The sequence below is a fragment of the Olea europaea genome, chromosome 11 (genome assembly GCF_002742605.1).
Source record: "Olea europaea var. sylvestris chromosome 11, O_europaea_v1, whole genome shotgun sequence".
Classification (NCBI taxonomy): domain Eukaryota; kingdom Viridiplantae; phylum Streptophyta; class Magnoliopsida; order Lamiales; family Oleaceae; genus Olea; species Olea europaea.
This window is the reverse complement of record NC_036247.1, coordinates 30,038,350-30,046,080: the sequence shown is the minus strand read 5'-3', so window position 1 is coordinate 30,046,080 and position 7,731 is coordinate 30,038,350. Positions and strand designations below refer to the sequence as shown.

General features: G+C 34.3%; 1 pseudogene; it reads right to left on the bottom strand.

The window, feature by feature from the left end:
- The window catches only part of LOC111404684, a 10,659-nt pseudogene extending 3,182 nt beyond the window's left edge, over window positions 1–7,477 (bottom strand).
- Between the last annotated feature and the right edge of the window lie 254 nt (window positions 7,478–7,731).

The following is a 7,731-nucleotide window of genomic DNA, read 5'->3' as shown; positions in this document are numbered from 1 at the left end:
AAAAAAAAAAAAAAAAAACGTTACTGTTCACGGGTACTGTTCACACCCGAAATTTCTTTTTTTTTTTTATTTATTTATCGTTTTCTGCAGTTCCAAAAAAAAAGTAAAAAAAAAAAGAAAAAAAAAGGGAAAAAGAAAGTGAAAAAAAAAAAGAAAAGAAAAAAAGAGGAGTGAAGAAATGTCTTTTCTATTATTTACAGGTACATCTTTTATTCTGGTTGATATGGCTTGACTACTTCGACGAACGAAAGGGAAGTTCTTGCTTTTATTTATTGTTGGTTTATATTACTGTTTCATTCTGAAATTGCATCAATTAAATTTTTGTGCTGCTGCTGATCTATTTTTATCTAAACTCACGTAATTGGATCATTTGACCTCGTTAAATCTCACTTTAACCTGCTTATTTTACGTGAATAGGTTTTGACTAGTATTTGACCATTGCTTTACTATTTTACATATACCAGCAATACTAGCTTGTTGTATATAATTTTAGTCCCAAAATTTAAATTTAAAATTAATAATAATAATAATAAAATAGCTCAAATTTTCATTTTCCATTACTTGCACTTTTTGTTTGTTGATCTCTCTATTATATGTCATTAAGTTGCTATTACAGTGTAGGTAGTTACATATTGGTCATCTTGTCACTTCTAGCTCTAGTACCTTAACTATGAACCCCTCACAATTCGATGCACTCACCAGACAAATAGCGGCTATTCAAACTCAAATGACCGCTACTCTTGAAGAGAGTAAGGCCCTATCTGTTAGTTTGAAAAATTTTAAACACATCCCTCATTCGATTGATGTTGATAATTCTAAGGTGTCCCATAATAGACAACATCGTCGACAAGGTAATCAAAAATACTTTCGACCCGATCGTAAGGATAGGGATAGGAATAGGGATCAGATTCGTGAGCGAGAACGAGATAATTTTGAAATTCTTACTCAATGGAATGCCCTTAAACAAGGAAATCAATTAGTGACTGAGTATATCGCGCAATTTGAGGAATTTCGAACCAAATGTCATTTAATTGAGGATGAGAGCACGACTTTGAGTAGGTTTAGCCAAGGTCTGAGAAATGATCTTAAGCGCGAGCTGTTCCTTCGAGGTGTCACTACTCTTGATCACGCTTACTCTTTAGCTCGAGATTATGAGTTGATTATTAGTACTCCATATGAAAAGCGTGGTCATCATCGCTCACCCATCTCATTAGCGTCGCCTCATCAATAGTCTATCATAAAACCGTCTCCGTCTAATGTTCCTCCTATTTGGAAAAATAATTGTAAAGGTCGTGATAGTCTAAGATCTTCTTTTCCATGTAGAAAGCATATTGACAATCATCCTTCGATGTCATTGGCTCCAATTCTTCCCGTTAAGTCCCTTCTAGGGCCTCCCCCGTCTGATGTTCCTCCAATTTTGAAAAATAAGGGTAAAATTTTTGATAATCATCATTTGGCTTCATTGGCTTCACCTCCTCCCGTTAAGTCCCTTCTAGGACCTCCCCCTTCTAATGGTTCTCCAATCTTGAAAAATCAGGGTAGAATTTCTGAAACTCCAAGGTCTTCTTCTCACTTGTTGTGTGTCAACTGTAAAGACTTTGGTCACATTTCTTCTAAATGTCCTAATCGAACCTTAGTCATGAAAGAACGAAAGAATGTAATAGAGGAGCCGTTAGAAGATCTAGTCTATAAACCTAAACTTGAAGATTTTGATGACTTGGATGATAGTGAGGACACTTCCTTAGGTGGAATCCAGACTCTTCTCGAGACTTTGGATACTATATCCCTTATCTCCGACAATTCTCGATCACATGTTATATGTCATACCCTTACCCAAGTTAAAGAGCTTGATGATGTCATCAGTCACCCTTGAAAAATCCAGTCGCTTGTGGTTAACACTAAGGCAAAATTATCCACCACTGACCAACCTCAAATTGATGATCAAAACAAAAGTGCTAACCAAAATCCTGACAATTTATTACAGTCTCTAGTCCAGAAAAATCTTGGGAATTGGGACTTGATCCCTCCAATTGTTCAAATTGCATATAACGATCCTGTGACCTGGTCTTTAGGTCTAAAACCCTTTGAAATTATTCTTGGTTGTGAACCTTTGAAACCTCTAGACCTTATTCTCATGCACCCACATGCTTGTGTGTTTATTTCAGTTGAGGTAGTTGTATCACATTTTCATAGCTTGCATATTGAGATCAATAAACAATTTGAAGCAAGTAAAGCTTTATATAAACCTCAGGTTGATTGGCATAAACAATACTTTGAATTTAATATTGGGGATTATGTTATATTGCAAGCGTGTAATGCTGGTCTTTTTAAAATTTCAAAGCATGTTGGTCAAAATGCCTATGTCAATGACCTTTTATCACATTATGACCACCACCCTATTTTATTTGTTACGGACTTCAATGCTTACACGGTTATTTTAGCCCCTCTGATGACCCGTTTCTACTCCCGCATGAGAATTCCCACACTGAATCTTTTGCCATGTCTGCTTCAATCCCACCTATCACAGCACAAAAAAATAAAATTGATGTTATTTTGGATGAACAGCTTGTGTTGACCAATAATAGAGAGATTCAGTGCTTTCTTGTTCGTTGGATGGATCGACTTGATTCTGACGGTACATGGATTCCCAAAGAGAGACTTCAGCGGCGTGAGCCAAATTTATTGGAGCTTTATAAGAGTCAGCAAAATTCTCACTCGCCTAAGTTATCTTGGTCAGCTCATGTTTTTGTTGGTAATTTGCAATTGGCATCGTCATCATTTGTGGAATTTCGATATTTGGTTCGTCAGAAAGATCATTCCCCATGGCATGACTTGGAGCCTTTAGCATTAGATTCATTGCAACATTTTGATTTATCCACTCGACGGGGTCGAGTTTTTCTCCCACCCCGGGAGAGTTGATGCGGACATCCATTTACTATTTATTTTCTTCCATTTACTATTTATTTTCTTTTTGGACTATTAGTTATATTCTATTTGGATTATTATTTATATTTCTGTTATTGGGCTTGTTTAGTGGATTTGGCCCAAGCCCTTCTCTTTAGGGTTTATGTTCTGCTATTTATTTATGTTTTGTTTTTCATTTGAGACAGTTGATGATGAATTAGAATTGAAATATTTTTGGTGGCTTGCAGCCGTTTTCTCCCTCCCCTCTCTTCCTCTGGTTTCTTCTCCTCTTCTCCCTTCTCTCTGTTTCTCCTCCCCATTCCTTCTTCTTTCTTTCTTATTCATCCTACATCACTTCCACACCCATCTTCATGGCTTTCTTAAAGGAGGAAGCTCCAACTGGTAGAATCATAAATTCCTACAATACAAATTGATGAGAAACTCAAATTCTAAGAAATATGAGCTAACCCATGTAAATATCGAAACACATACCTACACAGCAAGTTTGGTCCCAGCATGTGATCCATCATTGATAATGTTGAAGGCAGGAACAAGCAACACAGCTTCTTGTTGCCGTCCAGGTTAGCAATGTTGTACCCATAAATATTCATATTAATTACATAAGATAGATCCACCAACATGGCATGTATGAAAAACTATATGGACGACTATAGCAAATCTAAAAAATTGTAGCACAAGTTCTATTACACTGTTTTGATCAATTCAGGGGGAATCAGGTGCAATTTAGTGGACACTGTGTAGAGCTGTATTTTTCCAATTATGAGAGCCATAACACACTAGACCGACAAATTCTCTTATTAGGGGAAAGGTTGGCTATAGTAGAATAATCTGCAACATTCCTTGTAGAGGGGAATATTAAGAACGGCAGCTCCAGCTTTGCACACAGCAATAGACACAACCTGGATGGCATTTGCACCAAGCTGAAAAGGACAAGTTATTTACTCATACAAATATAACAAAGATACGCAGAAGTTAACGACTAAAATAATAAAGTACCTTCTGTTTGGACCACCCCCATTCATTTTGAGTTCCATCAAGTTGTTGAACCCTGAAGTTATCTATAACAGTCTGATCTGTTGGGTCCTGCTAAAGCATCCATACTTCAATTTTTAGTTGGGGAAAGTTGATGTAAAGAATAATTATTTTTAAAGAACAATTTTTCTTTTGTTATATAACAGAGGCCTAATACGTCGAAAACAACCAACGTTATGGCAATAAGAACCATATTACAGCTGAGGAAAACAAACCTTGCCAATGAGAGCAGGGCCAATGATAGTGTTAACATTGCTAATGGCCTATATACGTACCAACAATACGCAAACATCAGTAAATAAAAATATTTGATTGTCAAAAGGTAATCAGTTAGCCATTACAAACTTGTGAAATATTCAAAGGTTGATTTGGACCGTAAGAGATACTTTGAAGATTGTTAGGAGAGAATTGAATGCAATTATAAGTAAAAAAAAAATGTAATATGATCATAATATTATCATAAATCGATTTCCAATCACACAAATTATCTTTCAGAGTTTTAGTCAAATATTAAGACCCATTTTGGCATAGTAAACATTGGAATTGGAAAATATCTTCCGAATAAAATTGTAGCCCTTTCAATTAGCATTCTAACGCAATTTAAATTGCCTCAATCGGATGTCAAAAGAGAAATTTATGACCAAAAAACTGACTGCTGTGCTGATACAAAAACATGCACTTGCAAAGGTAACTTTCCTTATCCGATTGGAATTCTTTTAAAAACCAATTTGGACGTGATTTTCAACCAATTTTTGACTCCTACAAATACCTAAATAGTAGAATACATTAAAAGGACATCTTCTACATTTCTCATATACATATTATACTCCAAAACTCATCAATTATTATCATCAAAAGAGGAAAATCCATAGTTTTTGTGAGAGAATTGAATGGGACTTGCAACAATTCAATCAAGTGAAGATCAAACTTGATTTTTAGACAAAAAAGAGAATGCGTAAACGAAAATCCAGGTATATCGTTTCACTTAAATATGAATTCTTATAATTTTGACATGTTGGGCTAGTTTTTATACATTATGAAGATGAAATGAACCCTTGTTATGATATTATAATTTGGTTTGATTTATGTATGTTTATTATCGTTTTTACCATTCTTTTCAATTGTTTCATCACCAATTGAATTGTTATGAATCTTATTGTTATCGAGAGAGACAATATGGTTTAAACACAATATAATAAATATTGTAAGGTTTGATAGAGGATAGAGATATGCCTCTATACTTTATATGATTTCAATAGGTGTTCTAATACTTGTTAATGCATTTGTCATATTTGTATATTTCATCGAGATAGAATGGTCACATGACTAGAATAGATATGATCGCTGTTGAGAGAGACTTTCAATTAAATTTGGAATATTGACCAACATAAATTATTTCAAATTGTCACTTTCATTATTATACTTAAAATGGAATAGCAAGGAGATCCGACATCTTAGCAATGCATCTCACATATTTGAAAAACACATTTACTTGCTTTCACTAGTTTAATTGATAATTTAGAGATTAATTAGAAAAATCACAACAACTTGTTTGCTATTCAATTAAAGTTTTAGTTAATTTTAACTCGGTCAAACACATAGTCCTCGTGTGATCGATACTCTACTCACTACTTTATTACTTGCTCATGATCCCGGTTACTTGTAGGAAATCAAACAATCATATAACCTGCTTTACAGTACTATCCAACTTGCATGATAAGTAGGCTTGGATATTTTTCTTTAATCTATCCTAATAATTGGACACTTAATTCTATCACTTACTCAAATCATTTACATTTTGTATGTTTTATAATTGTGTTGCTATGATCTTATCTATCAATATGACTACTGTACAAAAATTTGAAGTTGAAATTTTGAAGGGTACTAGGGACTTTAGTTCTTGGCCCTAGAAAATGAGAGCTCTTCTATTACAACAAAGATTTGCTGCTACTCTTGATGGCACATGGGCTACTAGGGATGTAAACGAGCCAGGCCGAGCTGGCTCGCGAGCCTAAAGTTTCATTCTCAGGCTCGGCCTGAGCTTTTGCTCGAGCTTTTTCCGGGTCGAACCGGGCAAGCTCGTTTTCTCCCCCTTTTTTCTAAGCTGCAACGAGGCAGCACTTAGCTGCCTTAAAAGGCAGCAATTTTGCTGCCAAGGTAGCCTCAAATTTTTTTTTTGTTTTAAAAAGCTCGCGAGCTCACGGGCCGACTCGGGCAAAGCCCGTGTCCCCAAAATAGGGCTCGAGTCTATCGAGCCCCGAGCGGAGTCACGGGCGGCTCGAGCCGACGAGCCCGATTGGCATCCCTATGGACTACTGAGATTAGTACCTATAGTAGACAAGAACTAGATGAAGTTACTTGAGGCTATATTTTTCTTTATTTATCTGATGATGTGATTAGGAAAGTCGGTGAACTACCATAACTCAAACACTTTGGACAAAGTTAGAAACACTCTACCTAATTAAGACTGTGCCCAACAAATGCTATCTCTTGAGAAAATTCTATAACTTTAATTTTGACTTTTCCTCTAGCCTAGAAGAAAACATCGATAAGTTCAATTCACGATCTGTTTAATTGTTATGAAAAATTATCTGATGATCAACAAGCTGTTGCTCTATTAAATTCACTAGTGAACAATATATAGATATCAAAAATGCCTTGGAATATGGAAGAGAAGACCTTACCATTGATATCATTATCTCAGCCTTGAGAAACAAAGAACTTGAACTAAGATATGAGTTCAAAGACTCTAAAACTGGTAAAGGACTCCATATCAAAGAAAAGCTGAAATAGAATAAAAGAAATAATTACAACTCTTATAAGAAAAGTAAACCCTAGAATCTAAGATTTAAAGATAAAAATAAGATTCATGTGAAATTCCAGAACCAAGTCAAGAAATGCTATTATTGTGGAAAATTGGACACTTCATGTAGCACCCTAAATCTAGATACGTAGATTTGGAAGTATTGTCATTTCATTTACTTTTAAAATCATAAATACATAAGCGATTAAATTTTATTTTTTTTAATATAATGAACATCATTGACTTCATTTATGAACATAACTTGTATAACAACTTTTGCACTTAAATGAAAAAACAAAACAATGAAATTAAATATCAACTTTAATTTCTAAAAGAAGTCAATATTTAAATGTATTAGTACTTGGTCCATCACCACAAGTAGTCGTCTCAAATCATCTTACATTTATCATCTGAATAAGGGATAATGTGGTATAAGCTAAGGCTCGGTAAGAAAATCCCATGTATATGATTCATGTCTATGATATGCATATGAATTACTTTAAAATAAAAATCAATTCTTAATATATATCCATTTTCTTTCATTTCTTTAAAAACTTAATATTAATATCGTAAGCTCACTTGATGTATCGCTTAACTAATCAAAATGCAGTGAAAAATTATTATTTGGAACCTGTCGAGTCCTATCGGTAGTACGCAAAGCGATTAAAATTAATTATCATTGAACATTGGTTTGTGCGCCGATCCACCACGCCCCATTTCCCATTCACACCTTTCATGGCATAGTATACACCTCGTTATAAAAAAACATTCGAGATACATATATTTCTAAAATATTCATTGAGTAATGACATTTGAAAATATTTTATTCCTTGAAATTTCATGTATATTTGTGGATACATTGATGTGCATGAATATGTCATGAGAAGCATTAATAACATAAAATATAATAATCAAATATCAAGATCATATAACAACAAATTTAGATAATACATTTATACTTTTAATGATGT